Source organism: Zalophus californianus, chromosome 4 (assembly GCF_009762305.2).
Source record: "Zalophus californianus isolate mZalCal1 chromosome 4, mZalCal1.pri.v2, whole genome shotgun sequence".
NCBI lineage: Eukaryota > Metazoa > Chordata > Mammalia > Carnivora > Otariidae > Zalophus > Zalophus californianus.
Genome location: NC_045598.1, coordinates 74,240,517 through 74,266,538, shown reverse-complemented (window position 1 = coordinate 74,266,538; position 26,022 = coordinate 74,240,517). Strand labels below are relative to the sequence as shown.

Sequence of the window (26,022 nt, the reverse complement as noted above, 5' to 3'; positions counted from 1 at the left end):
TCTTAATGTTTATCTTGCCATTATAGCTGCTACATCTCAGTCACCTTTATATATCTTGTAACTATTGCTGTTTCCCAGGGTTCTATCCTCACTTCCCTTCCCGCTCCTCTCCTCTTCTCTGGTATAAACCATCCCTGGGCAGTCTTACTTATTTACATAGCTTCAGGTGCCATCTATATACCAATAACTTCCAAGCCATATTTTAAATCTAATTTTCTCTCAGGGTGCCCGGGTGGCTCAGTCGTTAAGCGTCTGCCTTCAGCTCAGGTCATGATCCCAGGGTCCTGGGATCAAGCCCCACATTGGGCTCCCTGCTCCGCGGGAAGCCTGCTTCTCCCTCTCCCACTCCCCCTGCTTGTGTTCCCTCTCTTGCTGTGTCTCTCTCTGTCAAATAAATAAAATCTTAAAAAAAAATAAATCTAATTTTCTCTTTTTCTTTTTTCCTTTTATTCATTTAAGACAAGGGGAATACTTTATTCATGCCCATCAGAGAAATGGACAGCTTGGGTCTGTAACAAAGCATTGTGTTTTAAAGCATAGGTCAGTAATTGTATATGAGAGTGTACACAGCTATCCACAAATTAACAGAGTGCAACTTTTCAATATTCAAAACAGAACAAGCTTCCCTGTAAAAGCAGCACATCTGTGACACTTTTAACTTTAGTGTTCTTCTCCTTCTTCTTCACCCTCTCCTTCAACAGAATCCATACCAGCTTCCTCATAATCCTTTTCAAGGGCAGCCATGTCCTCGTGGGCTTCAAAAAATTCTCCTTCCTCCATGCCCTCACCCACATAACAGTGAACCAAGGCACGTTTGGCATACATCAGGTGAAACTTGTGGTCCAGGTGAGCCCAGGCCTCAGCGATGGCTGTGGTGTTGCTCAGCATGCGCCCAGCTCGCTGTACTTTGGCCAGGTCTCCATCAGGTACCACAGTGGGAGGCTGGTAATTAATGCCAACTCTGAAGCCAGTGGGGCACTGGTCCACAAACTGGATGGTACACTTGGTCTTGCTGGTGGCAATGGCAGCATTGATATCTTTGGGAACCACATTGCCATGGTACAACAGGCAGAAGACATGTATTTACCGTGGCAAGGGTCACATTTCACCATCTGGTTGGCTGGCTCAACAGCGTGTATTGGCGATCTCTGCTACAGAAAGCTGTTCACGGTAGGCTTTCTCAGCAGAGACGACGCACAGGTGGCCAGAGGGAAGTGGATACAAGGATAGGGCACCAGGTTGGTCTGGAATTCTGTCAGATCAACATTTAGGGCTCTCTCAAATCTGAGAGCAGCAGTGATGGAGGATACAATTTGACCTATCAGCCTATTTAGGTTAGTGTAGGTTGGCGTTCAATACCAATGTTTCTACGATAGACGTCATAGATGGCCTCAGTGTCTACTGTGAAGGCACAATCAGAGTGCCCCAAGGTGGTATGGGTAGTGAGGGTGGAATTTTAGGGCTCGATTACAACTGTGGAAACTTGGAGGCCTGGGTAAATGGAGAATTCCAGCTTAGACTTCTTGCCATAATTGACAGAGAGATGTTCCATCAGCAGGGAGGTGAGCCTGGAACCAGTTCCCGCTCCAAAGCTGTGGAAAACCAAGAAGCCCTGCAGACCTATGCACTTGTCAGCCAGTTTCCAAATTCAGTTCAAGACAAGGTCAATGATCTCCTTGCCAATGGTGTAGTGCTCTCTGGCATAGTTGTTGGCGGTATCTTCCTTCCCTGTGATGAGTTGCTCAGGGTGGAAGAGCTGGGGGTAGGGGCCAGTGTGAACTTCATCAATGACCGTGGGTTCCAGGTCTACAAATGTGGCTTTGGGCACATGCTTCCCAGCACCTGTCTCACTGAAGAAGAGGTTGAAGGAGTCATCTCCTTCCCTAATGGTCTTGTCACTTGGCATCTGGCCTTTGGGCTGAATGCCATGTTCCAGGTGATAGAGCTTCCAGCAGGCATTGCCAATCTAGACACCAGCCTGGTCAACATGGATGGAAATGCATTCACACATGGTTGCTGCTTTGTGGCAGCCAAGCAGATGGTGGAGAGGAAGAGGAGAGTTCATTGCTTCTTACAGCACGACTCTTAGGGGATCATTGTAAGAGAACCTGTCAAGTACCAGATTCTTAAAAGGAGCTAATTGTCTACTAGACATTTCTTCTTTGGTATTCTATAAACCCCTGAAGCTGGACATGTCCAAAAATAAAACTCAACATTTTCTTCCCACCTGAATCTGTTTCTTTTCCTGCCTTGCCAGTCTCAGTGACTGGAGATACCAGTGGCACCAGAAATTAGGTGCCACCCTCACTCACCTACAACTTCAACCCCATTAGGGTGACAAATTCATTCCCATTTTCCCAGGGCTTTCTTGGTGTTAGTGGGAAAAATTCCATATCCATGGTACCCCCATAGGTCTGTAAAAACTGGAATGGCTTGCCTGGAACATTCTTAATTTTGAAACTAAAAGTCTTATGTCTTGGGAACCTCTTTAGTCCTGGGCAAACCGTAAGGTTGATAATCCTTTTGCCTACATCCAATCAATCATCAAGACCTACTGATTCTAACTTTTTAATGTGTCTAGATTGTCCAGTTCTCCTCATCTTCACTGTTACTCGAACCCTCATAGGTCATTAACGTATCTTGCCTCGATTGCTGCAAAGCTTTTCAACTCTCCTTTGCCTCTACCATTGCTTCCTCCAACCCATTCTCTGAATTGCTGCTAGAGTCATCTTTTTAAACTATAACCCTGATTGTATCATTTTTCTTCTTAAATCTTTGTAACTGTTCTTTATTTGTCCTAAGATAAGGGGTATATATATATATATATATATATATATATATATATATTTTTTTTTTTTTTTTTAAGTAGGCTCCATGCCCAGCATGGAGCCCAGCGCAGGGCCTGAACTCACAACCCTGAGATCAAGACCTGAGCTGAGATCAAGAGTTGGATGCTTAACCACCTGAGCCACACTGGCACCCCAAGTTGCATACGTTTTAAAATGGTGCACATGACCTGTCATGAAATCATCCTGCTTCTTCTTTCAGGCTCATCCCTTCTCACATTCCCCTTACACTGCATATAAGCCCAGATGCCAGCTGTCTCCTCTACGAAAGCAACCCTTGTTTTTATTTTACACCCAAATGGACATAGAGCTTTTGCATATCTTCACATTCTCCATCTTGAGCCCACTTCTACAAAAGTCTTGCTAAGAAACACAGAATTCACAGAGAAGATGAAAGGGCTCTTCTAGCATGTGTGGTATAGCAACAACCCCCCAACTCACTATTTGACATTTCTTCCCCTAAGTTCCTTCTCCGCTCTAACACTCCTAGGATTTTTTTTCCCTTTGTCTCTATTTTTCCTCCAAGGTATACAGCCTTCCTGGATCTATACGCCCTCTTCTTGTGTCCCTGCACCAAGCTCTTTACACTTATCTCTTTATTATCCTGAATGATTTGGCTTTGCCCCAGTTCCTGTTTATAAATGTGCATTCCCAACTCCATCCAAGGGTTCAACAAAACAAAGTGTCCTTCTATTTTGAGATTTCATTCTTGCTTAGTGCCATCATTTTTAGCTTGAATATGTCCCTTGGGGTCTTACCTCTCATCCAAGTAGTTTGTTAAAATTTTTCTTGAAAATAATGGTGTTATCCTCCTGGAGAAATTGTTCTACCAGCTGCTAAGACAGTAAAAGTTTCTTCCTTTTGTCACCTGTGTTTCAGCTATACTGGCTTCCCTACAGTTCTCATAATTTTTTTTGTTCTCTCCTACTATGTTTTGTATAAGCTGCCAAATCACCTGGGATACTTTACCTCCATTTACCTTAAAAAAACCAACCCCCCCCCAAAAAACAAGAAAAATTTGACTGACTAATAAATATACCTAAAGTTATAATATTTTTAATGTCCCCTTACCAAAATTCATCTTCAGCATCAAGAAGGATGGACTGCTTTTATAAATGGAACCAGTGTTAGATGTAGTTCATAGGGCTTGATTTGAACAAAGAAATTCCTAATTATATCATGACTCATTTTAGCATTTTTAATCATCCTGGCATGATGAAATTCACTGCATTGGTCTCTAGGGGATTAGGAAGAAAACTAATTTCAGTTTTTGAAAGTCATTTTCGAAACCTCCAAAGAAGGCATATAGAAGACATGAAAGGGGCCTAAGAATTACATAGTTCTCAGTCTGAGTCTGAGAATTAGTACAATTAATCAAAGCTGCAATCCACATTCCCATAGAAAACAACAATATGCAAAACACACGGCCATTGTGTGCCGTCCAAGCAATCATGTACGTTTACAGGTAGGTTATATTCAATTAACCTAGTTTATTTTCTTGATAACATCATTGAATATATCTTCATTTTTACTAATGCAAATGATTGAAGATTTTAAGATGGCAGTAGAATAACTTTATGTTGTATGTGGAGAGTCACACTACTTGGGTTTCTCAGTGGCTTTCCTTAGTGCTAGAGTCCCTGAGCTTCAAAGACTTGAGGGATGTGGATTAACAAAACAAATACAGAGTTGGAGTTCACAAACCCAGACTTCCATATATACAGCTATATTTTCTTAAGTCATTTTAAACTCTCTGCATTCTCTTTTTAAACAATCTTTATACCCACATTTTATTTTTTTTTTATTATTTTATTTATTTTTTAGAAGATTTTTATTTTTAATAATTTCCACACCCAACAAGAGCCACATGCTCTTCTGAAGGAGCCAGCCAGGTGTCCCTACACTCACATTTTATTATTATTATTATTTTTATTTTTGGTGCAAAAAGATGGTTTTATTAAAGCCCGGGAACAGGACCTGTGGGCAGAAAGAGCTATTGCACTGGGGTTGTGAGGAATGGCTGATTTAAACTATGGGGTTGAGGGAGATAAAGAAAAAGGGAGGTGTCCAAAAGGACTTTCATAAACTAAAGAAGACCCTCAGGATACTGGAGGCCTTGCGATTATCAAGCTAAGGTTGTTTTTCCCTCTAGAAAAGCATTCACATTAAGATAGTTGGAAGTTTCCTGGAGGAATGTCACACATATCCCACCCAGGAGTGGGGAGGGGGTTTGCCAGGTGTCAGCTTGTGCTTTGTCCTCAGTTTGCCTTCTGCTCCCTCATCATTTCTCCCCTGAACAATTTTGACCTTAATTCTTTAAGGTCGGGGAAGGAGGAAGGTCTTATCTTCTGTAACCTCCTCCTGCTGAATAGGGGCGTGGAGATGTCCCTACCTATGTGTCAATATTGGTCAGTTGGGGAATATATATAGGCCTTACAAAAGGCAGAGGCAGCTGAATCCAACGTGGTCAACATATATGAGCTTCCTTGAGTAGATAGGATCATCTGTCATAGTGAAGTGATTGTATTGACGGTCTCGGCACCAAGCAGAGAGACACTTCATCATTGTTTGAAGAGGAGTTTGAGATCTAGAGGTTCACAGGAGTAAGAAGACACGTTAGTTTGCTCATTGGTTTCCTGAGACACTGGTGGGGAAATTTGAAGTGGGCAGTATTAAGTCCAGGGGGTGCTTTTCTTCCTCCTTGAGAGTGAGGGAAGAAGCCATGGTGCCTGAGGCACCAAGGATGGTATACTACACTTATATTTTACAAGAGAGATCTTCCCTTGTTTTCTTTCTCACTGCTAGAGGAGAGGTGGGTGGGGGGATGGGGTAATTGGGGGATGGGCGTTGAGGGCACGAGATGTGATGAGCACTGGATATTAATATGCAACTGATGAATTACTGAACTCTACATCTGAAACTAAGGATGTACATGTTGGCTAATTGAATTTAAATAAAAAAAAGAAAGGTAAGATAAAGTAATAGGTGTGAAAATACTTTGAACATGAAAAAAGCTTTCCAATAGTAGGTGGGCCTGTCATCTTTTAAATTTGCAAAGAGCAAGAATGAGGAGATTCACTGTACTAATCTATTCATCCTTCCCACTATTCAACCAACCATCTTACCCTCCTTCTTTCAACAAGTATTTATCAAGTACTTAATGTTTGCATATAACGGTTATGATCCCTGTGCCTCAAGGAACTTATACTCTTGTGTAAATAGTAGGTAGACAAATTAATTTCAGATTGATAAAGGCTATACTTGAGAAGGGAACTGTGGGATGGTTGGATCAAGGAGGGTTGTGGTTGGGGAAGGTTTTCCACAAAAATGATGTCTAGATTGAGAGCTGATCTTTTAGCTCTCATGAGAAAATAATATGGGAAATGTTGTTAAGCATCATGGGAGGTATGCGTAATAGCAGGACAAAGAGAGGTGATAGAATGTTCCAAGTAGAAAGAACACAATGTGCAAAGGCCCTGAGGTAAGAGTGAGTGTAGTTCAACAAAAATTTCAAGGTAGCTGCTCTGCCAGGTGAGAAATCTTCATTTGAATTATTTATGAACAGTGTAGTAGCTAGTTCCGTAGAATATCTGATGTGTGAAAGGTGTGCGGTTTATCCATTTGCAGCTGTTCTTTGGCCTCAAGTCTTAGATTGAATTGTACTACTCCTGGCAGCTCTCTGTCTGTTTTTTTTTTTCTTTCCCCTACCTCTGGAATGTAGATTGCTAAGACTCTAAAGCTTCCGGTTTTTAAGGCATGACACTTGGAATTGAAATCCTGCAATTGTCAGAGGACTCAATAAAAAAAAAAATCTTCCCATCTCTTCTCATTCTGAAGAGGAGGAAACTGGGTTGCAGAGAGGCTAGTAACCTTTCCTTAGGTTCCCCAGCTATTACGTCACAGCTGCTAAAGCAAATACAGGCTAGGCCTGGGGTAACAGTGGTCTCCACATACTAGTATCAGGAGCAACATGACCACTGCTACACATGAAGATCAAGAACAACCTCACGGGCTGACTACTACCTTTAACAATACAGGATAGCAAGGCTACTCAAACTCTTATCATGGACAAAAAGCATATTCTTTGTCTCATTTGATGGATCAAGTCTTCTAGTCTGAAAACATTGCCAAGATTAACTGCCATGGCTCCTTCCTAAAATCCTATCATTAGAGTAGTTGAGTCTTGAAAGCATGAATTGTTTCCTAGCGTTCCCTTGAAGTTGACAGCTAGTGGAGCACAAAACAGGGTCCTAGGCAATGGCTGGAAACCTGGAACTGCGAAATAAGAAAAAGGCAAATGAAGTGGAAGTTTAAGAAACCCGAATACAAACTTCCGTTTACCTGGGGCTGACAGTTCATGATTCCTAGGGAAATTGAGTAAACATAGTCAGAATACTTGCTAAACATCTCCAGTCTTGACCAACGATTAATCACAAGGATGACAAAGCACAGGAAAACAGTCCCTCTGATTATTTGAATATGTGTGTGGTTAGGTATGGTGAAGAGAAGCCAGTCTGTTCCGTGTGAAGGTAGCAGTGCTATTTCTTAAGTCTAAGAGATGTATATCACACCAAGAAAATTAATGATTCCAATCTCTTCACACACACTTCCGCTGGTAAATATACACCAGGCAGCAGCAAAACATCTGTTGTAATTGTTTTCCTGCCACAGGAAACTTTGCAGATGATGTCCTAACCCTTGAGTGAAATCAAAAGGGAAACTTCTCTCTCTCTCTCTCTCTCTTTTTTTAAGATTTTATTTATTTATTTGACAGAGAGAGACACAGCGAGAGCAGGAACACAAGCACGGGGAGTGGGAGAGGGAGAAGCAGGCTTCCTGGCCAAGCAGGGAACCCGATGTGGTGCTCCATCCCAAGAGCCCAAGATCATGACCTGAGCCGAAGGCAGACGCTTAATGACTGAGCCACCCAGGCGCCCCAGGGAACCCTCTCTTATCAGAATTTTTTCTTTTTTTTTTAATAAAGATTATTTATTTATTTATTTATTCATGAGAGAGAGAGAGGCAGAGGGAGAAGCAGGCTCCCAAGGAGCAGGGAGCCCGATGTGGAACTCGATCCCAGTACTCTGGGAACATAACCTGAGCTGAAGGCAGACGCCTAACCATCTGAGCCACCCAGGCACCCTATCAGAATTTTTTCTACCATAAACCTTTCTATATCTTTTAGGAAACTTTCAGTTGCAAGGGAACAGAATACCTAACCCAAATTTGTGTAAACTTCACTTGATTGGTTTATATATTTAAAGGGCCAGAGGTAGGACTTGTCATAGACACAGTTTGATCTGGGGGATCAAATGATGGTTTTCTTATCACCTCTCAATTTTTTATTCCTTTGTGTGCCAGCTTCATCTTTGAGCTGCTTCTTTACCAAGACGAGATGGTGGCAGCATTCCTGAGCTGCATATTTTCAGCTACAAAATCCAGTGAACAGTGAAAGCTTATCTTTCTCAGAGATAATCACCATGGCCAGGGAGCTGGGGTTGTGAGATTTCACTTACGTTAATCAAAGTCCTCCATGCAGGTGATGAGCGGGATCATTCCCACCCGATGGAGCTGGCAGAGAATTGGGAATGGGACGATTTCCCCAAAGAGAGTTCTGCTACTAGACGCTAAATAACAAAGAAAAGATTTTTGCTCCCGTGAGTTTCTTCTTCTTTTTTGGCATTCCACCTGAAAGGACTCTCAGTAAAATTTATCTTCTGTATTTGTTAGAATATAGCCTCAGGTATGTGAAATAGGGTCTCAAAATAACAGTATATTAAAGAAGAATGAAGGTTACTTCCACTCTCATTTAAAGTCTGAGATGCTGTGGTGCCTCTGCACTGCAGAACTCTAAAGGAGCAGGCTCCTGACTTGCTTTGTCATCTCCAGCATGTGGCTTCCATCCCTATGGTCCAACATGGATCGCTATTATGTCCCAATGCCAACCTGACAGTGGTAAAGAAGGGAAGGATATGTCTCTCCCCTTTAATTCAGAGTTTCTCAACATTGGCATTATTGACATTTTGGGCAAGATTATTCTTTGTTGGAAGGGAGGATGTCCTGTGCGTTGTAGGATGTTTAGCAACATCCCTGGCCTCTACCCACTAGATGCCAGTAGCACCTTCCCCCACCCCCCTGCCCCCAGATGTGACAACCAAAATAACTCTAGGTTTGCCAAATATTCCCTGGGGGTGCATATTTTACTTCTGCTCACATTCTTTGGGTAGAACTGAGTTATATGGTCATTCATAACTGCAAGGGAAACAGGGAAGTGTGGTCCTTTTCTTTTTTCCTTGATGGCTATGTGCCATCAAAATTGGATCACTGACATTCCCTGTCAGTGTTCAAGTGGAAATATGCCATTTTCTGTTAACATCAATCGAGGGGCACGATATGATAATGGAGAATAATTATTGAACTTTTGCCTTTATCCACTTCTAAGAATCCACAAAAATTCCTTGAAATATTTCTGAAACTCTTTCTTAATTGTGAACATTCTTTCAGACTGTGACAATGGGAACTTGAAATGCATGAAATTATATGCCTGTGTCTTACAAATAATATTTTCACTGATGTCTATTTTGAGGGCACTGAAGTCTGTGTCATATGCAAATTCTAGTAACTCTCAAAGCTTTCTCTCCAAAGCTATTTGTGCACCCTTATGCCTGCCATTACTGTTGAAGCCATTGGCATCAACTAAAGAAAGGTACCAGCCATCCTACTGCATTGTAAATCTCTTCCCACCCCCAGTCTTTGGACTTGATGATGTTATAGACATTTCAGTAAATCTGACTTTTCGACTTGGCTTCTTCTCTTCTTAGGACTCACAGAAAGATTGTGACTGTTGGAATGGAAGACAATTCTGAGTAACACAAATCTTGATGTTCTCAAAATCATTCTTCCATTCTGATGACTGAAACATTGTTATTAAATCAAGCTTATATGTTTAACACTTAGCAGAATTATTTCCCAGAACTATTTCTCAGTTTCATATGTAAAGGGATTTCATGTATAATATCACCTAAGTTTTCCTGACCAGCCCAAACATGTGAAGATCCAGTTTAGGCTCAAACTGGAACACTTTGCTATTCGTTGATTCAGTCATACATTTCAAACATTCATTATTTTCACTTATTTATTCAATCAATACATTTCTTGAATGTCTGCCACATAAAGGTATGTTCTGGGTCTTAGGGTTACACTGTGAGCACCTCTGACATGACCCTTACTTACATGATCTAACAGGTGCTATGGTGACAACTCTCTCCTCCTCCACATTAACAATTTGTGAATTGTATACTTTGTGCGTTCTTTCATGGGAAGTTCTTAAGTTAGATCAGAATCTTTCTGCTACCAGGTGCTGCCAGTGGTGTGTACTCAGGCAACTCAATATTTGTGTAGGTCAGTCTTAAGTGGTGAAGATTTTTCTGAGACAAAATGTAGAAGTTCTTCAGTCACACACTCTCAAGTTCAGCGGGATGCTTGAGTTGTCAGGAATCTTGGATTGTCTAGTATTTGCTGAATCTAGTTCTTTTTCTTCACAAGCTTTAGTCAGACTGAGGGGTAATCACACATTGTAATGTGTGATTCTCTCTGCAAGAGTTCATCATCTGAAATGCTTTTTATATTTTAGAATTATTTAAAAAGTTTTATTGTGATAAAATATGCATAAGATTTATCATTTTAACCATTTTTAAGTGTACATTAATTACATTCACACTGTTGCTCAGTCATCACCACCATCCATCGCCAGAGTTTTGCATCTCCCCAATGGAAACTCTGTAGCCATTGAACAATAACTACCCATCACTCTTTCAATCCAGTCCTTGGCAACCACCATTTTACTTTCTGTCTTTATGAATCTAGGGACCTCCTATATGTGGAATCATATGGCCCTTTTATGACTGGCTTATTTCCCTCAGCATAATGTCTTCAAGGTTCATCCACACTGTAGCATGTGTCAGGATGTCCTTCCTTTTTAAGGGTGAATAATATTCTATTGTATGTATAGTCTACATTTTGTTTAGCCATTCATTCATTGATGGACTGAAATGCTTTTCTTCTGCTTTTTAGGTGGAGTCTCATCTTGAATACTAAATTCTGTGCGCCCCCTAAATCTTGCACTGGTAAATGTAAACACTTTAAAGTAGGGCATTTAATTCTGTGGCATTAATGAACAAGCTATAAAATCTGCAATTGTCATTCAAGAAGAAAATGTAATTTTACAAGAAATCAAATTACTGCCACCTTTTTATTAGTAGTAGAAGCCCCAAGACGAGATTATGAAATTACTGTTTTATGAAAAAAAAATAGTTTAGAAATTTAGCAGTCTTAATGCCATTAAGTATATTTAAAAATAATGAAGTCTTTCTCTGATGTGTCTGCACTGACCAGTATGAGAGCCACCAGCCAAGTGCGGGCTTTAAAATTTAAATTAATTAAAATTAAATGGGATAAAAATTCAGTTCCTCAGTCACACTAGCCACATTTCAAACACTCTACTGCCATTGTTAGTGGCTACTGTATTGAACAGTACGGACACAGAATGTTTCTGTCATCCCAGAAAATTCTGTCCTACAATGCTAATTGTGGTAGCTGGGATTTTCTCCCCCAAAGTCATTAGAGATCACTTAAACTTCATAAAATTCATTGCTCCTTTACAGAGTACAATATTCTGAATGCTTCTCGGTTTTGCCAGCCTGCAGTCTGTAGTCGAAGGACAGGACTTAATCCTCTATGAAGTGTAAGATTGCATCAATAGAGTCTTGGTGGTTGCTAGCCACTCACTCACATGGGCACATAGAACCCAGTATGCACAGAGGAAAGGGGAAAGGTAAAGCTCCAATAAGGGTGAAGGAGGCAGGAAATGAAGGAGTAATTTCTCTGTAAGACAGTAGCATTTTAAGTTTTTATGGTTTTGGAAATTTAGTTTGTAGCCTCTCAACCTCCAAGTAGTAAAAATGCACATAGACAGAAACCTTTAATAAATAACACATTTGGACCTAATGCCTCTTAATTCTTAGGATAGGATACCTGGAAATCTATTGTAGAGAGAATTCTCATGGGGATGGTAAATAGGCCCTGATTATGACAAAGGCAGACTGCTTTAGACTTTGCCTCTTCTTCAGAGAGGGGATTTTTAACCTCTCTTTGCAACTGAGATATCCTGGTAGTAATGGTTTATTTATAATTATTTTGTTATTCTATTTGTGTGACATCATGTGCTCTTAAAACAAAGCAAATAAATTTCATTTTCAGGGTCTTGATATCCCTTTAACTTATTAGACAGAGGTTTTTTTTTTTTTTTTTTAGTCCTAGCTGTATACCCAGAATGTAGCATAATCCTTGCATATAATTGGTGCTCAACAATTGTTGAATGAATGAATGAATATGAACATCTAGAAGTTCTGGAAGGTTGGCGTTGGGAATCATCCCTTTAGGAAAATTGATTTTCCCTGAAAGAGATTATTGAACCTATTCATCAATAGGCTTGTGGGGTCCTTCTTTAATTAACAAGGGAGGGACAGAGGATAGTGAGGAATCTGTTAGCCATAATATAAGATTGCTTGGGTTCCAGGTCTATCCCAGCCTCTCATTAGCCATTCGAGCTTGACCATATTAACCTCTCAAAGCTGTTTCCACATTTGGAGCACGATAATAATTATATGGTAGGATTTCCGTGAGAATCAAATCAGATACACAAACTATTTAGCAAAGTGCTTGACACATATTTAGCTCTCAGGACATGTTAACTTAAAAAGAGGACACTTCAAGCATGGGAGAATCTAGCTTTGGGCTAAAAGTAGAAGGAAAGAGAGAGAGTGTGTTATGGGAATCTAGAAGAAAGAGGGAGCTTGTGACATGCTCCACAGAATCTAGAATAAAGGAGATGAGAGGTGGCACAGCTTTGGTGGCTGGAAATATCACTGCTGCAGAGGAACTCACGTTCTGGTTACCTACTGGGTACTTGACGGGCCGGAACACATTCCAGCCTCTAGGCCTTTGTATTTCTTGGTCTCTTGGTTTGAAACTGCCTTCCTCCAGGGGCGCCTGGGTGGCTCAGTTGTTAAGCGTCTGCCTTCGGCTCAGGTCAAGATCCCAGGACCCTGGAATCATGTCCCCCTGCTCCACGGGAAGCCTGCCTCTCCCTCTCCCACTCCCCCTGCTTGTGTTCCCTCTCTCTCTGTCAAGTAAATAAAATCTTAAAAAAAAAAAAAAAAAAGAAACTGCCTTCCTCCAGATATCTGCAATTTTACTCCCTCAGTTCATTCAGGACTTTGCTTAGATGATGCTCCTCTCTGCTGAGCCATTGAAGAGGTACCGCCTAACCTCCTAATGGCCTATCTTCAATTATAATGATAATTACACACCCTACTTTTTCTTATGAACACTTTCACTATTGACACTATTTTCTGTATCTTTTTCAGCCACTATATTCTAATTAAATGTGTGTAGGGACTGTCTTTTTGTTGTTTCTGCTCTCTGTATTTTGAGTAGTGCTTGTTCATAATAGACTCACAATGAATTGTTTTTTGTTGAATTCACATTTTTGTCATTTGACCCTCACAAGAACACTTCATGGTAAGTGGCTTTAACCTCAGGCTGTGGGGGAAAACATGGAGTTCAGAGAGGTTAAATGACTTGCTAAAGATCACACAGCTAATGAGTCATGAAACCAATATTTGTGATTAAAAAACAAATGGTCTTTCTACTATATCACATAAATTAGTTTATGCTCTTTTTTCAAAAGGACTGACAGGTTGAATTGGGGGGAGGGAGTACTCATGCAAAATAAGGCAAATAGGGATAAAAGAGAACAGAGATCTTGTATATAAAGTCAAGGAAATAGGTACTCTCTGACATCTGAGATGAGCAAAATGTTGCCACAGTTCTTTTTTTTACCAGCACAATGGTAGAAACAAACAGGTTCCCATTGACCTTGGCACTCAATCTCTTATCCCAAGTATTTGAGTCCTAGCCCCAGAAGGCTAAAGCTTCAAGTAAGTCTGTTTTCTTTATTACATTTATTACAAAGTTTTTCCGAATAGGAACTATATCTTAATATCTGACTCCCTTACATCCTTTAGCATGATGCCTTGCCAGATGGTCAGTGTCTGTAGAATGACAGGCATCTGTGCTCCCATGCTTTGTAAGGGAAGTTAGACTAAATGCTTTCTACCATTCTGCCTACCTCTAAGGTCTACAGATTTTTTGAAAAGTATTGGAACTGTTGATATGTGCTTACTAAAATAGTCATATATGTCGAACCGCAGCACATGAGAAATTGAAAGGGAATAGCAGTGGCAGTTTACGTGGGGCATATATTCTCACTTCAGTAGGTGGCTAACCCATCTGAGCATGAACGCTGCGTAGTAGGAGTGCCTGTAGGTGGAGCCTTCTTTGTGTTCTGGAAAAGAGCTTTGATACAATGGGCTGATGAATCCTTAAAGCTCTCTACTATATACTATGGAAGAGATAAGAGTAAGCAGATATAATTTTGAGTAAATGTACAACTTGATTACTCTTTCATCAAGTAGGGATTACCTTTGGCTATGTATAATAAAAAGAACCCAAGCGTTAGTGGCTTAAGTCAGACAGGGGTTTATTTTTCTTTCATAGAACAAAAGATCTGGAGGAAGGTAGGGGTGGTACAGAGGCTCAAGGACATCAGGTCTCTAAGATTCTTGCTTCCTCTTAGCCTTTCCTTTGTGGTCAAATGCAGGTGGCTGCTGTGGTACTTGCCATCAGGCCTGCACTTCAGCGTGCGTGAAGGAGAAACTAAACAGAGCACAAAGGGCAGAGAGGGCATGCCAGCTGAGTCTGTCCCCTCTTCTTTAATGGTCTTTTCTTTTTCCTGCCTTCAAACACCTGCTTACATCTCCTTGGCCAGAAACCCTGACATACGGATACCTCTGTCCATGTATACGACTATCTGCAATGGAGGCCAGGGAATTGAGTTTTCATTAGCTGGGCATGTTGCCCTCATTGTCCAACAAAATAAATGATCTGTCAGTAAGGAACAATGGGAGAATTCATGGATGTTGAATAAACATCTAGCAGTCTTGCCATACTAGCCATTAAAGAACCTCAGAATGGGCCATGGAACCTCTTACTCTAAAGAATACTGCATTTTGATGGGTCTCCTGATGAGTTAGTTGCATGATAACATTCTGAAGTAGCTTTATGAGCTTATTTTTTGGTAGGAATATTTAAGAGTAGTTCTCTGAATGCTGAGTATTACATAGAAAGAGCCCTGGAATTGGTTCAAATTTTGGCATCACCACAATTCACTGTGAGCTACTTAGAGGTTCAACTCAATTACATGTAAAAGGAGATATGGCAAACTGAGTTTAAAATTTATATGCAAGAGCAGATGATTACGAATAAACAAGGCATTCCTAATGAAGAAGAACAGGATGGAAAAACTTCCTTATCAGAAATTAGAAACTTATTATAAAGCTCTATTTCTTCAGATGGCCTGGGATTAGGTGCAGAGCTATGCAGGCTGGCCAATGAAAGAGCAAAGAGAGCCCCAAAACAGACCAATACAAAAATGGAAATTTTATTTATGACTGAGATGACACTGCAAATTGCTTAGAAAAACATAAACCTTTCAATATATGATACTGGAACAATTGGTTATCTGAATGCGAAAAGATGAAATTGGAACCCTATCTTGCACCACATATAAAAAAATCAGATCTACGTGGGTTAAGACTTACATGTACAAGGCAAAATGTATAACGCTGAGCGGAAATAGTAAGTTTCCAGTATGTTTCCACTTGAACAAAGTACAAAACCATGCAAAACTACATAATATACTTCTTAATAAAACAAACATGGTTAAGTATAAATAAAAATAAGGCAAAGATAAAGAGAAAATTCAGGATTGCATTTCCTCTTAGGGGAAGTGAAAGGGGACAGAGAAGACCTAAATATTCTTGTTCTTAAATTGGGTGGTGTCTACAAAGAAACTTTTATGTCGTTATGCCTTTTGCCTTACATATTTTTATAAGGTTTCTTTTGTACCTACATATGACTTTTAAAAGATTTAAAATGCAGTTATGGAAGATAATAGCCTCATTGGATTATTATGAATATCAAAAATAAAAGTATTTGAAGAAGCATTTGATAAATGCAAGTTATTTCTATTCACTACACTGTGTACTTCTTGAAGGCGGAATTAATTCTTATTCATCTTTGTATCCTTAGCCCAGTGTCTGAAATACAATATGAACATAATAAGCATTTTTTGAATGAATGGATGAACGAATGAATGAATGAGAAAGCCATTTTAATGTTAGCATATATTTATACAGATTTTTAATTTTGGTATTATTAGAACTAAGCTGCTCCTTAAAAATTTATTAACAAACATCACTCTATGCACTCATTTACTCATTTGTTACTTTATTCATTCTTCAAATATCTAATAAGGCCTGCAATGTTCTAGATGCCATGCTAGTTATTGGGGGAACTGAGATGAGCCACTCATATTTCCTGTTCCCAACAAGCTCACAGTCCAGTGAAAGAGACACACGAGTACCTAGGCAATAATAATTGCTTCTGCAAACCATTACTTAGTAGTGATAAGACTAGCACTCACTATGTAGAAGATAGGATGCTATCTTCCTGGTTGACTTTTTCTTTTCTTCAGATAATGAGAACATTTTCAATGTGTGCCTTGATGAGTGGTACCTCAACTTACTTAGCTCTACTTCATAGGCATTCCAGAGAAATGAGATTTTATTATCTCACATGAACTAGACGCTGGGGAGTAGGCATGTTTTTGCTTTTAAACAGAGTTTAGTTTAGATTGGAAAGCAGGTATCAATAGGAAAGGGATCTACTTAATCAGCACCTGCAAGGAGCCAAGTGACAGTCGGAGAGAAGTGTTTTAGGTACAGAGAGTTTGTATTTGACAGACTTCAGCACCTGGCTGGCAACATAATGGTCAATGCCAGTACGGGACGTGATAGCTGTGGGGAATACGAATGCAGCCAAGATGAAGTCCACAACAAGGAGTGAGGAAGATTGAAACTTCAGCTGGGTTGACGCTAGGGTGACTACATTAAACAAGACAGACAAGTGTTGAGGACAGGATTTCCCAAACTGTATTCCTTGGAATGTCATTGCTTCAAAGATGCTTTATAAAAAAGAGGAATTGAAATACATTTAGGAAATGCTGATCCTCTCCTTGGATTCACAAGGCAGAGTACCATTTTAAAGGCCTCCATGAAACCAGTTCAACTTTGTTTAGAAAGATGACAAAATGATGTGAAGAAACTCTTCAATTTTTGACGTATCTGTCGTTTCCATTTTAAATTATGTATTATTATCCCAACAATAAATTCTCGAGTGCCTACTGTAAGGCAATGGAGTACTTACTGTAAGTGAATTTAATTGACTGTTAAGTTAATAGTGATTTGGAAGAAGGTAAAAGAAATTTTAAATGAAAGAAAAAATACGGAACTGGGTTATTTTCTCCGGGGTTGTATCACAGCACTATGTACGTAGAACAACCTTAAATTAAAATGTCCTGGGGACACCTGGCTGGCTCATTTGGTAGACCATGCAACTCTTGATCTTGGGGTTGTAGGTTTGAGCCCCACATTGGGTGTAGAGATTACTTAAAAAAATAAATAAATAAAATCTTAAAAAGTCTTGAATAGCTGCTAGAGAAACAGTGTACCACCTAGTGCTGGTTCCTGCAAGTGCAGGCACATCCCCTAGATGGCTTTCCATCCCTTCCCTGAATGGAGATAGTGAGCCTCCTCACACAAACGGGGATCCTTAAAAAGTAATTGGGTGGGCCATGAATTAAAAAAATTGTATTGCAAGATGAACACATGTTGATTATAGAAAATATAAAAGATACAATGACGAAAGAAAAAACGAAAAGAAACCAGGTATATATACGTACATATATATATGTGTGTGTGTGTGTATATGCATACACACACACACACATATACATGCTCGCATTTTCTTTGTATTCATACATACTATAAATGTTTTATACTGTAAATTGTACTATAATTGATGATTATAATAAATGTTCTTTTATAACCATATTTCACATAATAATACTTCATGGATATCTCTTTATGTCAATGAATATAAATCTAGATATTTAAAATTTAGTTAAAATATTTTAAAATAGTCTATTATATGGTACATTGTAATAATTTAATCTTTTTCCTATTGATGAGCATTTAGGTTGTTTAAAAATTCTCATGATTATAAATAACACTGCAATGAACATCTTTTGTATTCTTGACATTTATTTCTTCAAAATAAAATCTTAGGAAATGGAAATGCTGGGCCACAGGATATGCACAATTAAATTTTAAAATCTTCTCTCAGAAAAGTTTTTACCAATTTGCATGCTCACCTGTAGTTGTTGTGACTGCCTTTCTCACCATATCTTCACATACTGAACAGTACACATGAAACATTGAATTTTATACGTAAAGCTAATGTGCCAATATGAAGACAAAAATGTCTCGTTGTTTTAAGTTTCATTTCTTTGATTAACTACTGAGTCAGAACCTCTTTTCTCTGTCTTTAATGCTGGCTGTTTGTTTCCTATTCTTTGCCCACAGTGCTTCTTTCCTCTCCTGGAGTTTTGGCTGCCTTCTTATTGGTATGCCATCAGATGGCTTTGCACATGTTTTTGTGTGTTGGTTTTGGACTTACAAGTTTATAATAATAGTACATAGAATTCCCGTATACCCTTTACCAGCTCCTTCTAAAGTGTTACTTTCATATAACCATAGTACAATCTACAAAGTTAGGACGTTAACGTTGGCACAACGCTACTAACTAAACTACAGACTTTATTTAAATTTTACCAGGTTTTCCACTAATTTCCTTTTTTCTGTTCCAGCATGCAATCCAGGATCCCACATTGCATTTAGCTGTTATTTCTTCTTGATCTTCTCCAATCTATAACTGTTCTATAATCTGTCCTTTAAGAAGAACCGATCAGTTATTTCATAGAATGCCCTTCAATTTGGGTTTGTCTCATGTTTTCTAAGAATGGAATGAGTTATGCATTTTGGGCAAAAATACCACAGAAGTGATATTCTGCCATTCTCAGCACATCATATCAAAGGGTTCATGATGTTGATATATTATTGCTGGTGATGTTATCACTTGGTTAAGGTGGTGTCTGCTGGATTTCAGTAAAGTTTCTATACTTCCCTTTCTAATTAATATCTTTCTCAGGCGAAATACTTTGAGGCCAGGCAAATCAGGTTTCTCCTTAACTAATTAAGTTCTTGCTTCAAATTGAATAAATTGAAACTGAAAATTGTATGAAATAAATTATAGATGGGGTTGTTATAAGACAGGTATGTAGGATGACAATCGCTGGGCCCATTCGCAAACAAAAGTCTTTAGTTCTACATTTTAATATATTGGTGAATAAAAATTTTATATCATGTTTTATATAAAACATGTAAAACATTTATATGTTTTAACAAAATAAAATATTTAAGGTATTTATTATCTTTTAATGATTTCGTACTTTCACTGGTTTCTTCGATTAACAACTTAATACTGGCCCTGATTATGTTTGATAAGAAGGCTCCTACTCTATAAGAAATTCTATGCAATATTGCTTGGTTGAAACCTTAAATCTATAGAAGATAATTTGAGGAAATATTAAATGCTGAAAGAATTGTGGTCTTCTGTGTCTTTATAATAGATCACATAAAACCTTATGAGTGTTGGCATTGCAAAATTCTCTTTTTGCATATCTCCTATCCAATAGGAGATGCAATAACTTCAGAGAAATAGTTCAGTTGTCCTGGAAAAAACTGACTCTGTTTGAATTCTAAGATTGCCTCTTACTAGCCATATGACCTTGGACAAATCAAGTCACCTCTCTAAGTCTTAGACGCCTTACCTGTCTCACAGGGCCATTGTAAAGATCAACTCACAGAACACTGGCCAAAGAGGTTTGTAAACTCTAAAGCAATAAACACATGCAAGGGATTATTAATACTGTTATTTTTTATTAGTTCTTAAGACCATTTTCAGAGGTTTAAGTGTTGGTTACTATGATGTCAATTTTGTTTCTAGGAAATAAGGGATTATTACAAAGTATATGGCATGTGCTATAACATATTTTGTTTTTATAATATACAATATTGTACTTGATTCATTTCTATATTATTTTCTTGGTACAACTTCCTACCACACTTTGACAAACAAGGAATGAGCTGCTTATCTATAAAGATTTATAGAGTAAGGATTCTATAGTCTTGGGAAGATGTCATTGGCAGTGTAAATAGCAAGGTTAACATGGTTGTTTACGAAATAAATACAAACTTCTGTTAGTATTTCATCTTGGGAAAACCAGTTTAAGCACTTTTTAGATAACCTCTTATAATTGAAGTCCTTTTATAAGCTTGGCCTTTATATTGAGTTTTGTCAAATTCAAGGTCAGGCAGAAATTCTAACATTAATCAGTTCAAAATTGTGGCCATTGTCTTCTCATGAAATATACTAGCTGCTGCTTGCCTTTCTATCATCTACCCTTTTCTTCTTATATCTCATATGTGTAGTTTTTTTTTTTTAATAATTTCATTAAGTTGAATTAGTCACAGTGGAACAGAAGTTCTTGCCTTTTGGTTTAGTGAATACCTTCTGACTTATTACACCCACAGTCAAAAGCAGTTCATTCTGATTTGATAAATGCATTGAAAGCATCTGAAATTGTTTCATCCCGTTTTCTGTCTTGCCTTTTCATCTTTTGGTGCAATCAAATGAAATATCCTCTAGGTTTCCTAATCGAAGCTGTCTGCTCTGCCTTGGTGTTAAAAATGTGTGTTTCAGTAAGTATTCCTGTGTGACAGTAAGTGCCCCAGTCTTAAAAGTATGTTATGCTAAAGTTTTGAAACAGAAAGCCCTAAATCAATTTTCAATATGTTTTCAAGTTGTGCATTTATTATTAAATCAGTATGTATATACTACACATGTATGTAAATACATTATACATATTATTATGTATAATTCTATAGTTGAGTGAGTGAGAGAAATATTATTTATTAGTTGTTTTGTTAAATAGGGCACAGACCACCCATGGTAACGTCTATGCTTGCATTTTTCCCATCCATGATTTTAGTGCTAGTACACATTCGTGGAACTATGGTCTAAAACATCATTTAACTTTTAAGATGTTTCACAGTCTATCCGAAGAGCCATGAGAGCAAGAAATTGACCTTGCTTGCTTACTAGATCACTTGTTAATAATTGATTTGAAGGACACACACATTTAGGGTTAATTTTAATATAGGATTTTTTTTCCTCTGTGGAATTGTCCTGCCCGAAGTCATCTTCAATACACCATGCTTTCATTGTCATGATTACTTTTCGTTTTGTTCTCAAGAAAGTTTGTATTCACTTTTGTGGTGATTTTTCTCTTGTCTCTTAAAATAAAAACTCCTTTAATCATAATGTCATACCGATACCTTCTGTGGTACTTTTTTATATTATGCAGTCACTAAAAAGGAGAATTGCACTGGGCTGAAATATGTATAGCAGTACAAAATGCCACTTGGGCCCCCAAGTAACCTGCTGAGAATGTGATGACAGGACAAGGATTGAAATCATGCAGCTGTTGTTTCCATACTTTAACAAAAATGAGAAAGTGCTGGTTTAAAGGTGTTGTGGCACTTTCAGGAGACACGCACCTGTCATCTGACAGTGGAGTGATGGACAGGCTGGTGAGGAGCTGAAATATCATCCAGGTATTCTAGGCCTCCACTAGCATAACTTGATGCTGAACGTTTGCCAGGAGTTCTTTACTGAAATCTCTGCTAAGGAATCAACGGGCTAGATTATCTTAGCTTAGATTCATTTCAAGAGATTGATTTCAGGAGAAAGCATTATCTATTTCTTGTATCTGTTACTACTCATACACAAAAGCAAGAGTTAACCACAAATTATTGCATGGAGGTTTTTTTTTAAATTGTAAATTTAGCTTAAGTTTAAAAAGTATTTTATAGATTCTTTAAATTTTGGAGTTGATAAAAGATTCCTGCCATGTTCAATCACTGTTATTATTTCAGTGTATGAATTAATACAGATGACTATTATTAAAGCTTTGATTTAATTGATTCATTAAATGTAGCATCTATGTGTCAGGTACTGTGCTAAGTGCTGGTGATACAGGGATGGGTAAGACCTGGTTTTTGTGTGATTCTTGTCCGTAAGAAACAGCGTATAGAGGGGGTGGGATGGAATTCTGCTTTTATGCAAATGTGATGGAACATCTCCACATCTGTATAATGTACATTCTTTGTTCCTTGGCATTTAAACTACTAGAGTATAGACAATGGGCTCTGCTATTAAGCAATTAAAGCCTGTGGTTGCAAAACTATAACATGGTCAAAGTGGTCTGTGGCGGCAATATTGTAAAACCCAAGAAGATGGGGACATTTCCTGTGTTTTCAAAGGAAATGGTGACTCATATCATTTTGCACATGGGGCCAAAGACTGAAGAATACTCTGTCACTAGTTTTATGAGACCCCTTAAGCCTAAGTGTTCAGTAATTTGAAATATACTATGAAGGGCTAAGAAAGAAGCACCAAGGAAGACATTCAGCTCCTCCACTCATCTTGAAATTCTATTATATCTAATTCTCTTGTCTCTGCTGTACATGCTTCCATCTTGCTGATCTTATCCATTCTTTGGATCAGTTTAGATACCATAGCCTCAAGGAAACAAACCCAGGTATCTCAGGCTATGTTAGGGCCTTCTGTTGCATGTCCATACAATAACTTGACTTTTTTTTTAGATCACTTATCACAATTGTTATTCAAATGATTATTTATGTCATTATTTGTTTAATGTCTGCTTTTACCATTAGCTCTAGTGGATTGGTATTTTGACAAATAGAGTTTTAGGCATTTGTAGTTGTTGCCCAGTAGAAAGATTTAGAGGCTGAATGAAATAAAAGGCTTTGGTTTTATATTTTTATGAAAGAAGAAAGCTATGGAAATGTAGCAATGATGTTGATTTCATAGAATGGGAAAATATGTTTATAAAGTAATGAAAAATGTGTTTAAATAAAGAGCTACAAAAACATAAAGTGTTTGTATGTTCTAGATGACTTTTTAATTTTAACTTTAGTTTTGTAAAGATAACTAGAAAGGTTAAATTCTTGAATTGTGGCTTGACTCATTAGGGGTAGCTAGGTGAGTTTTGATTTTCAAGACTCTCCTTAAGTGCCATAATATAAAAAAAAAGGTTTTCTTGTTAAAGGGAGTATATCAAGGAAAGATTGCCACTCTAAGTACAGCTGTTCCAAGTCAGATTCCCTGGGAAGAAAATTCTGAGATTAGCATGCAGAACGTTTACTGGGGAGCATTCTTGGGTTAACACCTGTAGGGGAGTGAAGAATGCAGGATGGGGAAGAAGGAAAATGAAAGCTCTGATGTCAAAACCAGACCTCAGCTGACCCTACAGGGAATTCTGGATCTAAAATGGCTGTGAGCCAAGGGGCTTGAGCTTTTATACCTTCTTTGACCAGTCATTGAATGCAAGTTGAAGTCCATTCCTTGTGCCACTCAGGTCCATTTGCCTTGTAGAAGTTCTAGAGATAGCTCTTTCAGGGTTTTGGTGGGCCTCTTTTCATGGGTGGAAACTTTCAAGAGGAAGGTTAGTAGAGTGAACCACAGCTCCCACTGTTGCAGCTGGACAGAGTCCAGCTCATGGTGGACCTTCCTGACAGTGTGGTTACTATTGTCCTACTGTCAGGCATTCCATTTCACCAAGGCCCTGTAGCACACTAAGAGCTGTGTTTTTTGTTTTTTTGAAAGGTGTCTAATTGTCCACGGCTAGTGGTGTGGCTTTGCTTCAGAATCCTAGGATTCTTCATTGTGATCCTCATATTGGAGTCTGTTGTAAACTCCATATAGCGTCTCTTCCTGCCCCTCTACCGGATACCTGTAAACCCACAAGATCTGTTGCATCCTCTGGCCCAAGTGGTAAGACTCCTTGTACCATGATCTGGACCTGCTGCACACACTTTGGCAGCTCTGGGACGCACTCAAAGCTGGCAACCTTTCCTGTTTCCTGGTATATGGGTCAGAACAATAGTGCAAGTGTGGAATATGCTTTTTCCAGGCCTTCAAAAATGCCTTTCAGACATTTTGCTCTCTTCTTTGTGGTGGGAGGTATGAGATGCAATTATTTCTTCTTTATTTTGAGAGGATGTCCTGGCATTCTTCCAGACTACTGGGCCTCCAACATTTTACTGACCATTGCAGATCTCTTAGTCTCTGTAGGGTTCATCTTTACCAACCTGAGGGTTATGTTTATTACTAAAGCTTCCAACATACTGCTGCTTCTCAATATTCCAGCCCAATTTACTCATCATTGATATGGCAGGCCAAATGTGATGTTCTGCAGCATGCCCAGATGATCCAGGTCCCTTCGGATCACTTTCTGATATAGGGCAAGAGAGTTAGCATAGCCCCCAGGGCAAGACTGTGAATGTTCACTGTTGTGAGAATGGCCTCTCATAGAGATGGGAAAGAATGCATAAGCCAGGTCAGTGGCTGCATATGCCTGAGGCTGTGCTAATCTGTTCTAGCAAAGATACATGCTTGGTACGGTAACTACAATTGAGACTGCTTGGTTGAGTTTGTGGTGGTCTACTGTTAAGCCTCCAGGATCCATCTGATTTTGCAGGAAGCAGACTTGCCAATTAAATAGAGATATGGTGGGGACCACCCTCCTTAAGTCCTGTAGGTCTTTAAACATGGTACCAACTTCTGCCAGTTCCCTCAGGATGTAATGTTTTTTTGGTTTACGATTTTGGCTGGCCAAGAAACCAGTTTGGGGTTGCACCAACCGCCACGAAAGTTTCTTTCAATTAGAGGACCTACTGATGGGTCTATGAACCCAGTAGACCTTCTGTGAATTGAACTTCCTTTTCCTTTTTTAAATTACCTGGTCTTCAGACACCCCAACTCTAATAGGTCGTTGTGAATGATGCCTTGGGTCCTTGGTATAAATGTCAACCTGGAGCCTGGATCCAAGAATCTTCAAAATATTTGATAATACCCTGTACCTGGCTCAGGTTCAGAAATTGGGCAAGGGATTGGGACTTTTTAAAAAAATTTTTATTGTTATGTTAATCACCATACATTACATCATTAGTTTTTGATGTAGTGTTCCATGATTCATTGTTTGTGTATAACACCCAGTGCTCTATGCAGAGCGTGCCCTCTTTAATACCCACCACCAGGCTAACTCATCCCCCCACCCCCTCCCCTCTAGAACCCTCAGTTTGTTTTTCAGAGTCCGTCGTCTCTCATGGTTGGGATTGGGACTTTTTACATGCCATCAGCCTCCCAATCACCTGTCTCTGATTTTTTGTTTGTTTTTTTGATTGTACAGATTGAGTAGTACCTTTCTTGGTGGCTCATCTATCTTGCCCCTAGCAATATTATGTTCTAATAATCATGTCTATTGTGGGTCTGTGGGTCATCAAACCCTCCAGGCTGCCATTCCAATCTTGCTTCTGTGTCCACCTTACTTTTTGGTGATTATCTTCCACCGCCTTTATTATTTTGGTGTCTTATCATCCCATCTGCTATCAAGGGGTCTGGTTTTATAATGGAATCTCTTACTGTCGGCCCTGGTCAACAAAGGGCAGCGCCTATTGAAGCACTCAACATCAAGTTGTCTGTTGCCATTATTCTTAGCAATGGGGTCAATGAGTGCATCAGTCTTGGGAGTGGTGTGGGGAGGACTGTGGCATCTCCGTTGCGCACCACGGTCTTTACTACAACAGCCTTTCATTCTCCATGTGGTGTCCTTCCCCACCCTCCACCTCTTACGGTCTGAGTGCAAACTTGAACCAGATTATTAAAAAGTTGTTATCCTGCTGATTTCCTTCTGAAAATTATCCTAAAAGGTTAAAAATATACCAATCTAAGTTGTATCCTTATAACGTAAATACCCTAAGTGCTTAAGGACAATTGAACCTGCCAAGTGATTTTTTTAAAGATTTTATTTATTTATTTTAGAGAGAGAGAGCAAGCAAGATAGAGAGAGAGCACAAGCAGGGGAGAGGGGTGAGGGAGGGGGAGAAGCAGGCTTCCCCCTGAGCAGGAAGCCTGACACAGGGCTCAATCCCAGAACCCTGGGATCATG

At 39.1% G+C, this 26,022-nt stretch overlaps 1 pseudogene; it reads right to left on the bottom strand.

Annotated features, from left to right (window-relative positions):
- Positions 1–660: 660 nt before the first annotated feature.
- Positions 661–25,668, bottom strand: LOC113908620 (annotated as a pseudogene).
- Positions 25,669–26,022: the final 354 nt, after the last annotated feature.